Genomic DNA, 20,488 nt, shown 5'->3' with positions numbered 1-20,488 from the left:
TGGTTCCCAAGAAGCCCATCTAGTCTGGGATGAAGTCTCAGTTCATATATTTCTGGAGAACCAAAATTGGTTGTGCCAAGTACTATGATCATTGTCAGGTGATAAGAATCAGAAAGGGTCCCTTTCTTTACCCCAATTCTGGGAGATAATGAGATGGGGCAACAGAGAACTATTGTAATCACTAAAACAAACTGTAAAAAATAAGGTTCTAGTATACCAGTTGGAATCCAGAGTGTATTTCCTCCACAGAAACAGTATTATGAGTGTTTCATCTAATGGGTAAAGACTTTTAGGTCTGAGAAAGAAATCACCATTCAGATCTTCTACTGAAAAGATTACTAAGTGCTAATTAACTTATAAAAGAAGCTTTAAAGGGCAATCAGTTCCTAAACTGCAGATTAAATGCATCATCAAAAATAATGATTCAATAATGACAGACCTATAATAGATTACTTAAAATACCACATAGCTAGAGCCTATTAAATTCTTTAAAGATGCCATAACAAGGCTATAAAAGCAAATATGGCATGTGGAATAATATCACTGTTGTATAAAATGAAACACTTATACAACTATTAACAGAGTTGTCCAGGGTCAGGTAGCAAGCTAGTACATGGCAGAGTGAGGCCTGATAAAAATCTCTCTGAGACACACAAGCTCTTCCCAACAGAACAGAAAATGGCCTTACCACACCACCCCAACTCCCCAGCACCTACAAATACGCCGTGTTCTCACATAATAGGTTCCTGGAGAAACTGTCAAAACGATTCCTGAATCCATTATAATCTAAAAAGAGAATGTTTTCTCGGTAGTAAATATTCATACAGTACTCATTTGTAGAATTCTCATGAAAGGACAGCAACGATGATGAAGAACATGATGAAGAACGGGAAGAAACGTATTGAGACATTTTAATGTAACAGTGTGGAAATAAACTTCACTTGGAAAAAATGATACAGGACTACTGACCATTGGTGGTCGGGTTAGAGGGCAGTATACCCAGCAAACTTTCAATACCCTTTTTGGAACTAGCATGCAGAAATTTAATAGGGTTGCTAATGTTATGTCCACTTGGCAATGAAGCAAACAGAGTAGCTTGTCCCCCAAAAAACCCAAAGAGCTGAGAGTTAATAGAGAAAGAGAAGAGGAGAAGAAGGGGAGGGAGGAAGGCAGGTGGAAGGTAAGGGAGAGACAGACAGGGACAGTTAACTCGTGGGAGAAGCTAATGGTATTTTTCAAAGAACTTAAAAGGATCTTCATGGAGACCATCACCAGATAAGCCTGAAGCCAGGGAGGCAAGCCTCTCACAGTGGAACCACACACAGGTAGTGTCTCTGCTGTACAGACATCAATGCGTAGTGAGACGTCTGTATGAAAAAAATGAATGCTCACGCTTCCTACTTAATGTGCACAAGAGATTTCTGATTTTCATTAATATGCATAATTTCAAGTTTAGAGAACCAGAGGTGAAAGTGGTTGTATTTTATCAGCTCTGAACTATAAAAGAGAACTAGTCAAAATCTCAATGTATATTCTTTTTTCTCTAAAAACAATAGGAAAGGAGAAGGTGCAAATTAAAAAGACAAGCATTTCACCCTTCGCACTATTTTACAACTCGGCAAGTTCAATTTATTACTGGAGTTCTTGTAGTCTTTGATATTATTAAGGTCTAAGCAACTCAGAAATAAGGGACCAAGAGCCTAAAAATAATCATACTCCATAACTGGACTTTCTAGGCTCATTTCTGGAAGTTCCTTTCCAAATTCTGGAAAAATCTGAAGTCCAAAGATATACAAATGTGCCTGTAGTTGGAAACTTACTAATTTTCATTAAAACAAACAAGTAGATAAGGGAAAAGTCAGCAAGCACCCTAACTGCCACCCACAGACAGATGACAGGCATTAAAGGCCTGAAATGCCTTTAATTTCAGCCACGATGATTTTCTTCAGACTACATTTTCTGTATTTGTCTTTAGTTTTAAAACATGCCACACAGACAATAACTCCACACCACTATCCAATATTAAAGTGGTGAGCGAGGGGAGCCTGGGGGGCTCAGTGGTTTAGCGCCACCTTCAGCCCAGGGCGTGATCCTGGGTCTCCAGGATGGAGTCCCACGTTGGGCTCCCTGCATGGAGCCTGCTTCTCCCTCTGCCTGTGTCTCTGCCTCTCTCTCTTCCTGTGTCTCTCATGAATAAATAAATAAAAGCTATTAATAAATAAATAAATAAAGTGGTGGGTGAAATGACAGGAAAAAAAAGGTGTACAATACAAATGGAACAAAAAAAGTTTCAAAATCAAAAAAGGCTCCCCCAATAAAATAACTTATTCAGGCATGGATCAATAAAGGATGCAAAAACCATTAAGTGAAAGAACAACTTTTAGAAACAGAATAGTCCCAGTGCGATCAAATAAGATTACTTGCTATATGCAGTGAAGAAACAGACCTTTAAATGCAGACATCTGTCAGTCATCAGATCAACCAACTGAACAAACTTAGCATCAACAGCTGCACAACCTGACCTTAAGTGCCTCCTGATGTGATGCAATAAGTATGCAACCTCACCTCTAAAATACCAAATATCATCTGCCTTATACTAACCAAGACTCAAGACTCTACTTGCAGTTTAAGAGAACCAGAAGAGAGAGAAATGGTGAAATGGTGACACTAGCCAATTTCAAGGCTTACAATAAAGCTACAGTAATCAAGGCTGAGTGGTACTGGCAAAAACAGACAAATAGATCAATGCAACAGATTAGACAGCCCAGAAATAGGCCCATCCAGCTGACATGTAACAAAGAAGCAAAAGTTGGGATGCCTGGGTGGCTCAGCCCTTGAACATTTGCCTTCAGTTCTGGGATCAAGTCCCACATCCCGCTTCCCTGCATGAAGCCTGGTTCTCCTCTGCTTATGTCTCTGCCTCTCTCTCTCTCTCTCTGTCACTCACAAATAAATAATCTTAAAAAGAAGGAGAAGAAGCAGCAGCAGCAGCAGCAGCAGCAGCGGCGGCGGCAATACAAAATGAGCAAAGACAGTCTCTTCAACAAATGGTGCTGGAACAAATGAACATTCACATTCAAATAAATTAATCCAGACAGACCTTACACCCTTCACAAAAATTAACTCAAAGCAGATCACAGACTTAACTGTAAAACACAAAACTATAAAATGCCCAGAACATAGGAGAAACCATGGATGGGTTTTTCAGGGTACAGTGATGCCTTTTTGGATTCAACCCCGAAGACATAATCCATGAAAGGAATAACTGGTAAACTGGACTTCGTTAAAATTAAAAACTTGGGCAGCCCAAGTGGCTCAGCGGTTTAGCGCTGAATTCTGCCCAGGGCATGATCCTGGAATCCTGGGATGGAGTTCCGTATCGGCGTGGAGCCTGCTTCTCCCCCTGCCTGTGTCTCTGCCTCTCTCTCTCTGTGTCTCTTCTGAATAAATAAATACAATCTTAAAAAAAAAAAAAAAAAAACCACTAGAATGGCTATAATCAGAAAGATATATAATAAAAGATATTGGTGAAGTTGCGGAAAAACTAGAACCCTCATGCATTCCTGATGGGAAAGCGGTGCAGCCACTTTGGAAAAGTCTGTCAGTGTCTCAAAATGTTAATCAAAGAGAATATAAGACTGAAAAATTCTACCTCTTGGTATATACCCAAGAGAAATGAAAATTTATGTCTACATTTGTTATTCATCTATACAAAAATGTCAACAGCAATATTATAAGAGCAATAAGTAAAAACAACGCAAAAATGGGAATTCCAACCAAAGGAATAGTATTTGGCAATAAAAAGGAATGGAATTCTGCAACATGCCACAACACGAATGAATCCTGAAAACATCATGCTAAGTCAAAGAAGCCGGTCACAAGGACCACACAGTGACTCTTTTAATTAAATGTCTAAAACAGGCAAATTTATAAAAATAAAAAGTATATAGGTGATTGTCTAGGACTGAAGGATTGGGGAAAAATGTGGCGTGGTTGCTGATGGGGATGTGGTTTCTATCAGGATTGATGAAAATGTTCTAAAATTAGCTATAGTGATAGCCACACAACTCTGCAAATACACTAAAAACAAGTGAACTGTACACTTCTAGTGGGTGAACTGTATGGTCTGTGCATTATACCTAATAAAGGTGTTCTGTTTTGTTTTTAGGTCCCTTTATTATGTAAATGATAAAGTCAGCAAGAAACAAAGAAGTGACTACAGAAATGAAAAACATGTGGCTGGAGTTATCAACAACCATAACTGATGTTAATTCAGAACAAGGAAGACCATTGGTTCAAGAAATTAAAGCAAGATGAGAGCATGTAAGATTTCTGACACAGGAACACCTAGGTGACTCAGTGGTTGAGCATCTGCCTTCAGCTCAGGTTGTGATCCCAGGGTCCCGGGATCAAATCATGCATTAGGCTCCCTGCAAGGATCCTGCTTCTCCCTCTCCCTATGTCTCTGCCTCTTTCTCTTTGTCTCTCTCGAACAAATAAGTAAAATCTTTAAAAAAAAAAAAAAGATTTTTGACTCAAACCAAGGATATTCCAAAGATACTAGCCCCGTTCAAATCCATACTACACCATTCGGACTCACTAGTGTTTCTCAACAGAGGCCATTTCAGTCTGAACAAGAAAATTCTCTGTGCACACATTATAGGTTGTTTAGGATCCCTACATACTGGATGTTAATAACACTTTCTATGGGTTGTTTTGACTAAAGATGCTTCCCTTCCACAGATCTCCAAATACCCTCAAGTTAAAGAATCACTGGGGCTACTGAAGCATCCCCATGAGTCTTCATGCAGATTGTCAAAGACTGACTACCTTAGAATAAAAGATATGCAACAATACATACGTAACAAGGAGGAGAAGACATCCTTCCTTGCCTTCTCTTCTCTACTACTAAAATATTCCATCTGATCAAGAGTTCCAAAGGACCTACAAATTCCTGCTTGGTGACAGAACCTACAATTAAGCTTAAATCCTCCTAAACCAATCAGGACTTAAAACTACTCTCTTTAGTCTTTTTTGTAATTAGAGAAATGTCTATGATGTCAAATAAATACATATATAAGACTATATAAAAACCAACAGAAATTGGGACACCTGGGTGCGTCAGTGGTTGAGCGTCTGCCTTTGGCTCACGGTGTGATCCCAGGGGTCTGGGATGGAGTCCCACATCGGGCTCCCTGCAGGTGGCCTGCTTCTCCCTCTGCCTGTGTCTCTGACTCTCTCAGTGTCTCTCATAAATAAATAAATAAAATCTAAAAAAAAAAACAATAATAAAAGACAAACAGGAAACACAACATATTGTAAACAATAATTGTGCTAAGGTAGTCCCAGGAATTACAAGAATTCTTATAGTCTAAAGATTAACCTTAGTGATGAAAAAAAACAATTTTTCAAGATTTTTCCCTTTATAGCTGCTCTAAATTTCCATGGAAGTATTTGCTTGATTTCTCTTCCTTATCCTAAAACATCACAATTTCTCAAGAGCTGCAAATCCTCATTTATTATCAGGTACATACCAAAAAATCATGGCAACATATTAAAGATACAATAGTTAAGTAGGTAATGTGGTTAATTATCACACTGTCGTAACAGTTCACAAGAGAAAACTTTAAAATTTCATCTTTCAGTAGCAAGAGTAGATAAGCAACAGTTTACCATATTAGCAGAATTTGTGATGGCAATGTTTACCAAAAGACAATCTTTCTGACTCAGGGGACTCTGAGTGTTGCAGTCCAACTGCAGTTTTAACTAGTGTCACCTCTACAAGACATTTAATATTCTTACTATTTGGTGTTTATAGAGACATTATTTTAAAATCTCTAACAGTTTGAGAAAAATGAAACTAACCTGAAAATTCATATTTATTATGTCCTTTCCCTTAAGCTTCATATATTGTATACAATCATACCCATCACATAAAAGGAAAACGAATTTCTATTTGTAAGCAAAAGTGTCTTTAATTTCATTTCTAAGTATTCTCCATCCCAGTGTCCACATCAACTTTTTTACCAAGTAATACACTGCTAGATCACTAGTCCTCAGGTATAAAAAAGAAATCGAGTAACCTGCAGAGCCACCTGATGGCAGTAGTCCAGACCACACCCCTAACAGTATGCTCCAAGCTTCCTAACCATTTTCCCCTCAAGGAGGGCCAGGGAAGAAGAGAACATTGGCATTTTCAGTGACCACTTGGCCAACACAATCATCTGGAAATAGAGCAAGGGCTTTCTGGGTTCAAAAAGCTAAGGCAAAGAACACTAAAAGGAGAGGCTCTGAGGGAAAGAAATGAATGAGAACATAAAAAATAACGTAATGCAAGGACGGATTTAAAACATGAAAATGAAAACTTCACCTTAAAGCAAACGAAACATGACAACCACAGAACTTCCTTACACCACTGTCTCCGCTTTTTTAAGTTAAGTACTAAATAATTAAATACTCCCTACCAAAAGATAACATGAGATGAAGACATGAATGTATCCTGAGCTTTACACAAAGAAAATACGATGGAATTTAAGAAAATGTAATAGCATATAAGCAGCGTTTTAACAAATCGTGACTGAGAAACTGGAACAAGAACAGAGTGATATAAGGGATGAAATCAGCTAGTAAGAAAAGCACTGCAGAATCCACACTAAAGAGAAACATAAATTTTCAGAAAAAAAGAACAGCTAATGAGAAAATGGTATTAATAGCTTGAAAGCTCCTAATTTTCTTTCTGGAAGAAGCAGATGAAAAGTACAAGCAACGTAGAACTGACCATGTATTACTAGAGCATTTTCCTAAAGAGGGATGAAGGGAAGACGTAATTTTTTTTAAAAGATTAATTCCTGCAAGTCAAGTCCTGATGTACTGCTCAAGTCTACAAAGCTATAAGAGATTTATTCTTGGAGAATAATAGGAAATACTACAAAACTGCCAAACTACTGGAGTCAAAAGCAAAGTAGGAAAAGATAAGAAATCAATTTCTGTGAAGACCAGGGAAAAATTCAAAGATAATCAAAAGAGAAAAGTTATACTAGGAAACTTAAGAGCTATTTTATTACTTTTTTAAAATATTTATTTTTTTAAGCGCTGTCTATGGGCTCAAACTCAAGATCCCAAGACCAAGAGTCACATGCTCTACCAACTGTGCCAGCCAGCTATCCTGACATTTCAAGAAAACAAAGTCTGAAATTACAAGAAAGCAGCTTGCCAAAATAACTAGTTAAATCTAAATCTAACCAAGCCCCTATATCTTGCTAACATAGTACTTAGAAGGAAGTTAGGTGGAGGTAACATGAAAAGATTGACTCTAAGAGCTGATCATTGTTAAAGCTGGGTGATAGGTAGACAGAGATTCATTTTAAGATTCTACTCTTGGGTATGTTGGTTGTATTTATTTTTTATTTTTTTAAAGATTTTATTTATTTATTCATGAGAGAGACAGGGAGGGAGGGAGGGAGGGAGGGAGGGAGGGAGGGAGGGAGAGAGAGAGAGAGAGAGAAAAGCAGAGGCAGAGGCAGAGGGAGAAGCAGGCTCCATGCAAGAAGCCTGACGTGGGACCCAGATCTCCAGGATAGGGCCCTGGGCTGAAGGCGGTGCTAAACCACTGAGCCCCTGGGCTGCCCAGGTATGTTGTTTTTCAAATGGGAGCTAACAGACCATGACACAGATCATCACTAAGGCTGTTGTTCACAGCTAACCTCACCTCCTCTGGAAAAGTACAACTGCACTAGATAGTAAAGTACTCCTTCTCCAACGCCATCCATTCAATATATTCAGCTACTAAAACTGGGGCACACTGGAGCACCTGGGTGGCTCAGTCAGTTGAGCATCAGACCCTCGATCTCGACTCAGGTCATGATCTCAGGGTCATGAGATTGAGCCACATGCCAGTCTCTGTGCTGGTTAAGGAGCCTGCTTAAGATTCTCTCCTCTCCCTCTGCCCCTCCCCCAACTCTTGCTCTCTCTCAAAAAACAAAAAAAGGAAAGAAAAAAAGGGGCACATCAAGGCTGCAAAATTTAGCAATACCTTTTATTGTGAATATCTAACACCCTTTGTTCTAGTCCTGCACTCTCTAATCAACTTCCTGATACTTACTTGGCTTATCATTAGACTGTTTTACATTTATTCATTCATTCAAGATTCTTTTTTCATTCAAGTATTTAATGGACACCTACAAATGCCAAGTATTATTCTGGCACTCGAAATGTTATCAATGAACTAAAAAGCCAGAAAGAGGGGTCCCTGGGTGGCTCAGCAGTTTAGCGCCTGCCTTCGGCCCAGGGCGTGATCCTGGAGTCCCGGGATCGAGTCCTGCATCAGGCTCCCTGCATGGGGCCTGCTTCTCCCTCTGCCTGTGTCTCTGCCTCTCCCTCTCTATCTCTCATGAATAAATAATAAATGTAATCTTTAAAAAAAAAAAAAAGGCCAGAAAGAAAAACTCCCTGCTCTTATAGAAAGTATAATCTAGTGGTGGAAACAGGGAAATAAATGGGTAAATTGTACAGTATTTAAGAAGGCAGTAAACAAGACCAGAAGACAGTTGTTAAGAGAAGTCTAGTCCAATAAGCACCAATGTACATGTCTCACTGGGAGTTTTTAATAAAACGGCATTGATAAAGTACAATAAATCTCTTGCCTGTTCAGTATACACAAGAATCAGAGCTTAAAAAGTTTATCCTATGGGACACCTGGATGGCTCAGCCTCTGCCTTCGGCCCAGGGCGTGATCCTGGAGTCCCGGAATCGAGTCCCACATCAGGCTCCCTGCGTGGAGCCTGCTTCTTCCTCTGCCTGAGTCTGCCTCTCTCCCTGTCTCTCAAGAATAAATAAATATTAAAAAAAAAAAAAAAAAAAAAGGCTTATCCTAAACAACAGGGACGCCCAGCAAGGTACTGCCAGTCCTGAGGCCTCAACTACCGTCACGATCACCCTCTTTGACATCTCTTTATTTGAAACAAACAAAAAACACATCTGTATAAAAACTACTAAAGACCAGCAATTACAGTTATTGGCTTTAAAGTTGCATCTTTTATGTAAAACAAAGAAAAGGGAAGGAAAAGCAGTAGGCTAGATTTTGAGCAAGATACGGTCTTTTGAACTGGAGTAATAACACAGCCTTAATTTAAACGACTGTATCTGATGGGATTTAAGTTTAGTCGGAACCTTTCACTAAATGCTAAGGAATCATCAGTCCTCTCCAAATATACAAATCTTTGACTGACAGCTTCCAACTACTATCCAGGACATCATTGTCCATAATGCTGTCTTAAAAGGATCTCATTCTTCTAAGAGTCTAGCCTAAGGAATCCCTGCATTTATAAAATTCATTAATTAAAACATGTATGGGCTACATGCCAGTAATGTTCCCATAATGAGCAACTATTTACACTATATCATTAAAAAAACGTTATCAATCATTAAGAAAATTTTGAAGCCATCAATATCAGTTCTCTAAACAGTAAATACAGTTGGCCCTCAAACAATGTCTGTAACTTCTGACTCCCCAAAAATGTAACTAATGGCCTACTGATGAGAAGCCTTAACAATATCAACTGTTGAATAACAAATATTTTGTTCATCACAGTATTACATACTGTATTCTTACAATGAAGTAAGCTAGAGAAAAGAAAATATTAAGAAAATCATAATGATGAGAAAATCCATTTACACTACTATATCGTATCAAAAAAAAAAAACAAAACACCTACAAATGGACCCACAGACTTCAAACTCATAACAGTGAGGGGTCAGCTGCATATCTGATTTAAGCATTTTGTTTTACTGACCAAGAAACTGTGTCCCAAAGAGATTAAGGAGATAAATTGACTTCTCTAAAGTCCCAGCCACACTGGCAACATTTCTATAGATTGTAAGTCTCCTATCCCAATCCAGTACTCTACTACCACATTTTTCACTTTGATCACTGCTGTCCACTAATACCTCAAGTGAAATGAACTGATGTTTTTTTTTTTTTTTTTTTTAGTGTTAGACTTGAGAAGCAGAATACAACATTGAGACTGTAGCTTGATTTCCTGCTAAATTATATTACATCAAAACTGAAAAACAAAATTAATGGAGTCAGTGAAAATACCACAGGCAACATCAACAAGGTAAAAATTAGAAGACTTTTTTTTTTAGGATTTTATTTATTTATTCATGAGTGAGACACAGAGAGAGAGAGGCAGAGACACAGGCAGAGGGGGAAGCAGGCTCCATACAGGGAGCCCGATGCGGGACTTATCTCGGGACTCCAGGATCACGCCCTGGGCTGAAGGCAGGCGCTAAACCACTGAGCCACCCAGGGATCCCCTAGAAGACGTTTTAAGCAACTAAACAAAGAATTATTATACAGAATATACAATAATCCCTTATGAATCAACAAAACTGAAATAAAAAAGAAAACTGGACAAAGGGTATAAATAGACAACTCATGAACAAAAAAGCTCAATGGGTAATAAATACCAGAAGACATGCTACCTCACTGAAATCTTTTTTAAAGATTCACGAGAATCTTTAAGAAACAGAGCTAATTGGGCAGCCCCGGTGGCTCAGCAGTTTGGCGCCGCCTTCAGTCCGGGGCGCGCGATCCTGGAGACGTGGGATAGAGTCCCACGTCCGGCTCCCTGCATGGAGCCTGCTCCTCCCTCTGCCTGAGTCTCTGCCTCTCATGAATGAATGAATAAATACATACATACATCTTTAAAAAAAAATAAAAAATAAAAAACAGAGCTATTGGGCAGCCCCGGTGGCCTAGCGATTTAGCACCTGCCTTCAGCCCAGGGTGTGATCCTGGGGACCCGGGATCGAGTCCCACACTGGGCTCCCTGCTTGGAGCCTGCTTCTCCCTCTGCCTGTGTTTCTGCCTTTCTCTCTCAATCTCTCTCTCTCTCTCTCTCTCTCTGTGTGTCTCTAATAAATAAATAAAATATTTTAAAAAAAAGCTATTAACTTTACAATTATTAGATAGCAAAAATTAAAAAGTCCAAAAATATTCAATGCTAGCAAGAACATATGGAAGACCCTTAAGCATTGCTGCTAAAAGTATATAGTGGTATGATCACTTTAGAAAGCAATCCTGTCATCTCTAATTAATTTCTGTGTGTGTCGGTAGATATATGTGCATGTGTTTGTGTGTATCCTACCACCAAACATGGTGTATACCATGACCCAGCAGTCCCACCCTCGGTGCTATAACCAAAGAAACTCCTACGTGGGTTTATAGGAAGGAGACCAGAGTAAGAGCATTCAGTTTAGGAGTTGTCCATAATAAGACAGTAAGAGACAACAGGTGCTCATCTTTAGGGGACATCAACCCTATCTTGTAGAATTGGTTTCCTCAAACAAAAAACTCTTGCTTCTAAGTATCTGAATGTCTTGCTCTTCAACTTCAATTCAGTCTTTGCTTGAATTGTCAATTCATAAGTAAGTGGTCCCTGGATCCTTAGATCATCCAATCTACAGTACCTAACCCTTCAACCTAGAATCTATCTGGTCTGGTTATCTTTCTTAATTTTTCTTTTTTTTTTAATTTTTTTAATTTTTATTTATTTATGATAGTCACAGAGAGAGAGAGAGAGAGAGAGAGGCAGAGACACAGGCAGAGGGAGAAGCAGACTCCATGCACCAGGAGCCCGACGTGGGATTCGATCCCGGGTCTCCAAGATCGTGCCCTGGGCCAAAGGCAGGCGCTAAACCGCTGCGCCACCCAGGGATCCCTTTCTTAATTTTTCTGCATAACATTTTTAAATATTTGACATCTTAAGCTCTGTGTTTATTGTCCTGACACCCCCAACTAGAACTTAAGGTCCAGAGACCAGGAACTTCAATTTGCTCAAAGGCATATTACCAGAATCTAAAATTGTACCTGGCACACAGGAAAGTGATGACTAAAATAGTTGTTACATAAATGAATTCTATCACTAAATCCCAATCTCTGCTTATAGTTGTGTAAAGTCACAAAAATGAACCCATCTCTGACTTTTCAAGCCCACTCAACCTAAGCTCCAGAGTACATAACAATCCACCTAGTTTCAACTCTCTGGTAATTCAATTTGCATTCACAGTACTAAACAAGGAAGCAGCTTCTACTGGCCAGCCACTACTCTAAGAGATAAGATAATAAGATAATAAGAGTCTTTGAGGTCCAGTTTGAAAATGGTGGTGTTGGCTAAGTCCTGGGTTTCAGGGCTGCCAGGTCAATCCAGGGCTCCTGGGACCCAGCTGGGACAGTCCTTGTCAAGTGGCATCCAGGGCAAGGAGGGCTCTGCTCACATGTGGAAGGCCCTTACCTACTTTGTAGCGCTCCCAAACGTGAGAGTAAGCACCTTCCCGAAGTTGCATCACAAGAGCACAAGAGATTGTAGATGCTGTCTACCTCCAAATCAGCATCAGGTTCAAGTCCTTTTTCTAGGGAGATGGTAATCATACTCTATCCCATAACTCTAATGTGAATCAGCTTGACTGACTGGCTATGAAGATGAAAAAAGAGAACCCGGATCACTATCTCGTGGGCGCCACAGCAGGGCCTGGACCATGACTCTGCACAGGGACCAAAAAAGTAAATGGAACCTTAAGCTTACCCTTCTTCCTCTCATCAAATGATGACCAGTATACGGATATTCTATCCCTTTGGTTATGGCAGGAGACAGCTTAATACATAAATTAGACCAAAGAAAACAAAAGAATCTTGGCATTCAACTCTAAAGAAGAAAAAAGACAACAAAGCTATTTTGGAAGAACATAAGGAGAAGACGTAACTCAGTGTAAGCAGGCTGGGGAAAGCCGGGGGGGGGGGGGGGGGGGCAGCAAAGGTGGACAAAATAGTGTTTATGCTGAGTAGGAGTTATCTATGTTATGTCAAACAGGTGTTGGGTACATTCTAGGCAGAAGATGCACAACATATTAATGTCTCAACTTTAAAAAAACATTCTAACAATTCTAAAGAACTGCAAATAGTTCACATGACAGAATAATTTGAAGTAGGAAATAGCAGAAGAAAGCAAAAAGCTGGGCAGCCCAGGTGGCTCAGCGGTTTAGCGGCGCCTTCAACCCAGGGCATGATCCTGGAGACCCGGGATCGAGTCCCACATCGGGGTCCCTGCATGGAGCCTGCTTCTCCCTCTGCCTGTGTCTCTGCGCCCCTCTCTCTCTGTGTCTCTCATGAATAAATAAATAAAATCTTTAAAAAATAAAAAAAAAGAAAGCAAGATCCAAATCACGAAGGCCCGTATTTACTAAATTTGGTAGTTTGGATTTTAATCTGAAAGCCTGCAAAGAAACACTGCAGAAAAACACTACAATCTGCCTACAAAAAAGGAAAGGGTAGAGAGGGATTCATACCCATTCTTAAGAGAAAAGAAATTATTTAGAATGTTTATACAAAGTCCAGATAATGATAATCTGAACCAAGGTGGTCGTTGCAGGGAAAAATGGATGAAAGATGTAGAACAAGATTTCGTAAATGATTAGAATTTTGCAGGGCAGAAAGGGGGGGAGTAGCACATAAAGGGAAATAAGAGGGGAAAATTAAGATTTGGGGCATCTACGACTGAATGGCAGATAAGGATGACAGGAGGAAGAGAAGCAACTTCAGAAAGAGTGAAGTAATTTTTGAGCTGAATTTAAGGTATCTTAAGACAACCACAATATGTCAGAGTTGAAGAGTAATCTGAGCTAAAGAGACAGAGATTTGCTAGTGATCAAAATAAAGACAGCAGTTGCAGACATCAGAGATAAGACCATTCAAGAGCAGACGGAGGCAGAAGAGAGCAGACAGTACCTCAGTGTGAAAGAAGTATCTGAAGGGGTCAAAGAGAGAAAAATAAACCAAGGAAAGATTGGCCACGATCAGCCATGAGGGAAATAAGGAAATCACAAAGTCTCAGAAGCATAAGAGAATTTCAAAGACAACAACTACTCAAATTGTCAACTGATGAAAAAGATTCTACTAGATTCCCCAACAAAGATCAATGGTGACCACCACCCACCAAATTCAGTGACTGTAGCGGACTGCTAGACTTCAATATACTAGGAGGCTTAAAAGAGTAATAAGGTGGCTGAGAAAATGAATACAGGTAACTCTTAGACACTCAAAGGAATTAACTACAGATGAAACTGAAGAGCAATCTAGAGTGAACAGAGTGTATTTAAGATAAGTGTGTTTAAATCCTAGTAAGTTAGTGCCAGTTGAGAGTAAAAAAGGAATGACCAAGTGTTATGGACTGAAATGTATTCCCCAAAAATTCACACATCGGAGCCTAAATGGCCCCTCAGGACCCTCAGTACTGGAGATAAGATTTTTCAAGAAGTGATTAAGTCAAAATAAGGTCATCAGAGTGGGGCCTAATCCAATACCAGTGGTGTTTTTGTTTTTAAATATTTTATTTATTCATGAGAGAGACACAGGCAGAGGGAGAAGCAGGCCCCGTGCAGGGAGCCCGACGTGGGACTCGATCCCAGGACTCCAGGATCACGCCCTGGGCCGAAGGGAGGCACTCAACCGCTGAGCCACGCAGGGATCCCCCAGTGGTGTTCTAATAAGAAAAAGAGACACCAAAGATTCTAGTGCACAAAGGGGGCGGTCATCTGTAAGTCAAAGAGAAAAGCCTCAGAGGAAATCATACATGTTGGAACCCTGATCTTGGACTTCCAGCTTCCAGAACTGGGAGAAAGTAATTTTGCATCACTCAAGCCACCCAGTCTGTGGTATTCTGCTACAGCAACCCTAGAAAACTAATACATCAAGGAAACAATGTTCCTGAGGAGAAAAAACCCAGAGCCCAATGAGAGATGAATGGATAGAAGTAGACATGTTTACTGGTGAAAGAGGACAAAAACCAACATTCCCACCAATGTATTTCATTTCCTCTGTGAAGAAGAAATGACATCAACCTGGAAAGAGTAAAGAGGGAAGGTGGTGGGTCCGTAGCCACCATGGCAAATAGCAGTTATGAGCAAAACACAGAATTACTGGGCTGCTTGTCTGTTACTCAATAGATGTCTGTTGTGTGGGATCCCTGGGTGGCGCAGCGGTTTGGCGCCTGCCTTTGGCCCAGGGCGCAATCCTGGAGACCCGGGATCGAATCCCACGTCGGGCTCCCGGTGCATGGAGCCTGCTTCTCCCTCTGCCGGTGTCTCTGCCTCTCTCTCTCTCTGTGACTATCATAAATAAATAAAAAAATAAAAAAATAGATGTCTGTTGTGGCATGAATACCTAGCTCGCATTCATCAATATTTTAGTCCCATTTTATTTTTTATTTATTTATTTATTTTTTATTATTTATGATAGTCATACAGAGAGAGAGAGAGAGAGGCAGAGACACAGGCAGAGGGAGAAGCAGGCTCCATGCACCGGGAGCCTGACGTGGGATTCGATCCCGGGTCTCCAGGATCGCGCCCTGGGCCAAAGGCAGGCGCCAAACCGCTGCGCCACCCAGGGATCCCATTTTAGTCCCATTTTAATACAAGAGTAACTAACAAAAGAAAAGCATTGAGGAAGCCTGGGTGGCTCAGCAGTTTAGCGCCGCCTTCAGCCTTGGGTGTGATCCTGGAGTCCCGGGCTCCTTGCATGGAGCCTGCTTCTCCCTCTGCCTGTGACTCTGCCTCTCCCTCTCCCTCTCCCTCTCTCTCTCTCTCTCTCTGTGTGTGTGTGTGTCTCTCATTAATAAATAAAATCTTGAAAAGAAAAGAAAAGCATTGGATTAGGTCAGAACCTGGGTTATGAATCTAGTTACGTGGCCTTACACAAGCAAGTCGCTTACCATTCCTGGGTCTCAGTTTCTTCTACCAGATGAATCAGACTCAATAATCAGCAAAAGACCGCCTCAGATCAAAATAAATGCTATATAATTTTTATGGTTTATGAATGACCTGTCTTCCAACTTTTCCCACCGAAGTGGCGTGTATCAAGCTTTAATATAAATTCATATCATCTGGAGAGCTCGTTCAAATGCAGCTTCTGATTCATTGGGTTTGGGGTTAAGCCTGAGCTTGTGTATTCTGAACAAATGCTGAGGTGATACCATATACCACATTTTGAGTAGCAAGGCTGCAGAACACAGATCCAGCACAAGCTCTACAAAGCTTGTAATTGTGGGCTTATGTGTAATCAAGGTGATATTTAGAAAACTAAACAAAGACGCTCCAGACTTACACCTGCACTAAGTACGTCTTGGCGTTCCCTGAAACACTCTCAAATTAACTTGATGATAGTCCTCATTTGGTGCAGATAGGAAAAGACAGAAATGAGTAATACTGGAATCAATAACTCCGTATTAGGAAAATCAAGATTAAATACCAATGCACAGAAATAGATGAAGCAGGTTAAACGGTGCAAACTTCCAGTTATAAAAATAAATAAGTCACAGGGATTAAAAAGTACAACACAGGAAATATGGTCAAGAATACTGTAACGACACTGTAAGGCAACAGACAGCAGTGACACTTATCATGGACACTTATCATGGTGAGCACAGCGTAACGTACAGAACTGTCAAATCACTGTGTTGTGCACCTGAAACTAACACAACACCGTACACCAACTATACTTCAACAAGAACAAGAAATCTAAATACAACCACATACCTACACGCACATCCATACACCACAAGGGTCAAAATCCATCTAATCATATTATCTTTCTCAAAACACAAAGATTTTCATATCTGTAAAAAACATATTTAGATCTGGAAAAGGCTTCAGTGCATTTTAACTGCCGCATGCCTACAAGGGTTCTTAGGCATTACGGTTTGATCCTGAAATGCAGACCCTTTCTCAATGTCACAAAATGTAAAGACTTTTTAGACTACCGCATAATCGTCACCTATTTGCTCAGAACCTCCAATCCTATTACCGTGACTGAATCCACTTGTGATGGGAATATTCTTCTGCTCTAGTAAGTGTAACTAGGACAGAGACGGCCCAGCTGACCTAGGGCTATGATAGATGGCCACAAACTATTGCTATAATTAAACTGTTTCTGCTCTTCCCTATATTAGGTTAGGGGAAGGAAAAAAAAAATTCCACGATCCTGTCACAATCAACAGGGATTTTCATCCTAATTTCAAAGAGATCTTCAGCGACGAAAAGATGTAAGAGAAGGTGTCATGCAATGGAAGCCTTCTGGTCACTCTGCCCTTAACCTGAAGCCTCTATACTGAAGAGAGAAGTTTAAAATAACGTTAAAACAGAGTGAACTTTTTATCCAAGGAGGAAAACAAACAAAAAAAAAAAAAGGATGATGGCTGTGAACTGCTCTTTCTTACCCTCTTCTTTAGAATAAGCCATTCTCGAAAGCACTACACAGGACGACGACCGAGCTCGCTTATTTCGGGGCGGGGAGGAGGTATGCCAATTGCGATCCTGGCACCACCAGGCAATTAATTCACCATCTCTGCCTAATTTAGTCACTGACGTCCCTCCCCAAATAATACTTTCCTCGTTCCCCACCGTGCAACAAAAGAATAAGAGAGAATGGCAAACGCTCTGGGCCTCCAAATAGTTTTGCTGAATCACAAATTCCCCCAGCATGAAGCTGCACAGGTCGCCGGGCTCGAGCGCTGGCGGCCATACCTCAGCAAGCGGCCCCCCTCGGAGAACGTGGGACTCCCCCTTCACCTGCTCGGTGAAGGCGAGGAAGACTCCGAGGTTTGATGAGAGCTCTCCCACGGCCGCTACGAGCACCAACGGAGTGTGTGCGGGAACAGCATACGCTGGTTTTACACCAAAACTGACCACGTTCTCGCACAACGGGCACCACCTCTCCCCCAAGGGCAAATGCAGCAGCCTGGCCCGCAGCCGCCGCCACAATGGGCGCCCGAGGGCTTCTCCTCCGGGCCCCCAGTGTCTGTCTCCCTGCACCCCATTCCTCCTCGGCCCAGCCCACGCCGCCCCGCCGGGTGACTCGGCCGGCCCCGCTGGCTCCCGGGGTGACGCAGGCCGCCCCGCCGCCTGACTGCTAGTGCTCGGCTCCGGGGGCCCCCACGTTCCCCCCTCGCCTCTCCGGCCTCCCGCTGCCCACCCCACACCTCCCTTCCACTCGCGCGCGCCGGGCCTCTCAGGTTCTCACCGTTGGGTTCGGTCCGGAACAGGCCGGCTCTCCCGCTCCCACTCCTCAACACGAAGTGAAATCGGTCAGTCCCGCGCCCCACGCTTCCAATCTCCACGCCGCCGCCTACTGATGCCGAAAGCGGCTTCTAGGAACGCGCCATGTTCGGCGTCGCGGCTCCAAACGACGCGGGCGCGCGAATACGACGTCACAGACCCCGCGGCGGGCGTGCAGCCGGCAGAGAGAGGCGGCGATAGGACGACGGCACGAGGAGAGGAGGGGCTTCCTCTTCGAAACTGAAGGCGCCTGGGGGCGAAATCAGCGGTCTGCGCCTGCGCAGTAGCGAGCCGGGCGGCCGGAGGCCGCAGGGGCTGTAACCATAGGAACGGTGCCTCGGAGGCGCCCGACGCCCGGGGCGGCCGGGTCTCCCGGGTCGTTTCCTGGAGTCGGAACCATGCTCCCGCCCCGCCTCCGGAGAGCTGTCCTAACCCGGGCGGCTTTACGGGTCCGTCTCTGCTGGGTTGCGAGGATAATCTTGCTCTCCCATTGGTCAAGCCTCTCGCGAAAATGGATTTATTTTTGCTTTTTTTTTCCCCCCCTTAGATTTGCTGAGCGCTCTACTCCAGAACTATGGCGAGATCGGAAAAACTAAGAAGGGAAAAACCCGCGTCTGCCTGCCTCTGCCACTGGCCAGCTTAGTGACCTAAGTTTTCTTTAGAAAGACGAGTTGTAAAGGCATGGTTGAGGGCCCATTGAGATTAATAAAAAAAAAATAATATTTCTCATTTATTGAACTTTTAGAATGTGCCAGATACAATGCCAAGATCTTTATAGGAGTCGTGTAGTTCAAGCCTCAAAACAATGAGGTGCTTTTTTATTGTGCCCATTTTATAGATGAAGAAACTGAAGCACAGAGAACTCAAATAATCTGCCCAAGGTCACGCAGCAAGTAAGGAGCATTGTTGGATTTGAACCAATCATAAAACCTACATTACAAGGGTATTTGTCACGCGAGGGCTGTTTAAAAGTAAAAATATAAAAAGTTACTTAAATAATCACCAAGAAAGGAATGTCTAATCATGATATATGCATATATAATAAATTAGAAGTTGCCCACTAGGAATTACGTTGGCATATATTTATTGACATGCTAGCGCATTCACAATGCGTTGGAGTTTTTGTTACAAAGCAATATGTTCAGTACGGTCCCATTTTTGGAAATAAACATATGCCAAAATGTTAACAAGGTCTGTCACTAGTTGAATGGTATTGTGGGCATGTTCATTTATTTATTTATTTACTTAGCCTAATTGTATCTTCTAATTTTACTGAAAGGTGATACTTGTCAGGTTTTATATGGTCATAGAATCACGTGGAATCCTGTTAAAGCACATAGTCAAATAGGAATATGCAATAAAAAGTATATATACATATGAATGTGTGTGTAACACGTGAGCCACTTGGCCACTGGGGCCAAGACAGAAGACTTTCTTTTTTTTTTTTTAAGACTTTATTTATTTACTCATGAGAGACAGAGACAGAGAGAGAGGCAGAGACACAGGCAGAGGGAGAAGCAGGCTTCATGCAGGGAGCCCGTGGTGGGACTCGATCCCAGGACCCCAGGATCATACCCTGGGGTAAAGGCAGGTGCTAAACCTCTGAGGCACCCAGGGATCCCCCACAAGGATGTTTTATAAGAGAAAGGAGTGTCAGAGAGAGGTGTGACCATGGAAGTAGAGATTGGGTCCATATGAAGCCAGGAGTAAAGGAATGCCAGCAGCTGGAAGGGAAGCTGGAAGTCACATTCTCTTCCAGATTCGGGAAGAAATGCAGTCCTGCAGGGGATTTTACACTTAAGACCTTCAGAATTCTAAGATAATAAATTCATGTTGTTTTTAAACTAGTTTGTGGTATTTTTTTTTTTCCAGCAGGAAAAGAAAACTAACACATGTTCCAAAGCCATAGGCTACATTTCATTTAATACTGCAACTTGTATAATCCTGGGTCTGGAGCAACTCTATTACAATACAGCTCTCCTTAGATGCTGATGGATCATCAGATGCTTACCAGGTTAGGAAAATAAGTCTTTGAGAAACTAACTGATCTTCCCTTGGCAATATAATTTGTAGCAGATTCAGTTTTATGATTTAAAAAAAATTAAAAAAAAACTTGAAACAATAACAATGTCTTTCAATAAGGATCTATTTAATAAATTATGGTAATATATATTTAGCTAGGTAGAAAGAAGAGAAGAGTCTAATATATCCAAAAAGTCTTAGAAAATATCAATATGGGGACGCCTGGGTGGCTCAGTTGTTGAGCATCCGCCTTGGGCTCAGGTCACAATCCCAGGGCCTGGGATGGAGTCCCACATCAGACTCCTCGCAGGTAACCTGCATCTCCCTCTGCCTTATGTCTCTGCCTCTCTCTGTGTGTGTT

At 41.6% G+C, this 20,488-nt stretch overlaps 1 protein-coding gene across 1 annotated transcript in view; it reads right to left on the bottom strand.

Annotated features, from left to right (window-relative positions):
• The window catches only part of IPO11 (importin 11), a 202,547-nt gene extending 184,168 nt beyond the window's left edge, over positions 1-18,379 (bottom strand). The window contains exon 1 of the mRNA XM_072750015.1: positions 18,071-18,379. The gene's annotated coding sequence lies outside the window, so the exon portion shown is untranslated. The remainder of the gene's footprint in view (positions 1-18,070) is intronic.
• Between the last annotated feature and the right edge of the window lie 2,109 nt (positions 18,380-20,488).

Source organism: Vulpes vulpes, chromosome 2 (assembly GCF_048418805.1).
Source record: "Vulpes vulpes isolate BD-2025 chromosome 2, VulVul3, whole genome shotgun sequence".
In the NCBI taxonomy this organism is placed as follows: domain Eukaryota; kingdom Metazoa; phylum Chordata; class Mammalia; order Carnivora; family Canidae; genus Vulpes; species Vulpes vulpes.
The sequence above is the reverse complement of the archived record's forward strand: the minus strand, read 5'-3'. Positions and strand labels throughout refer to the sequence as shown.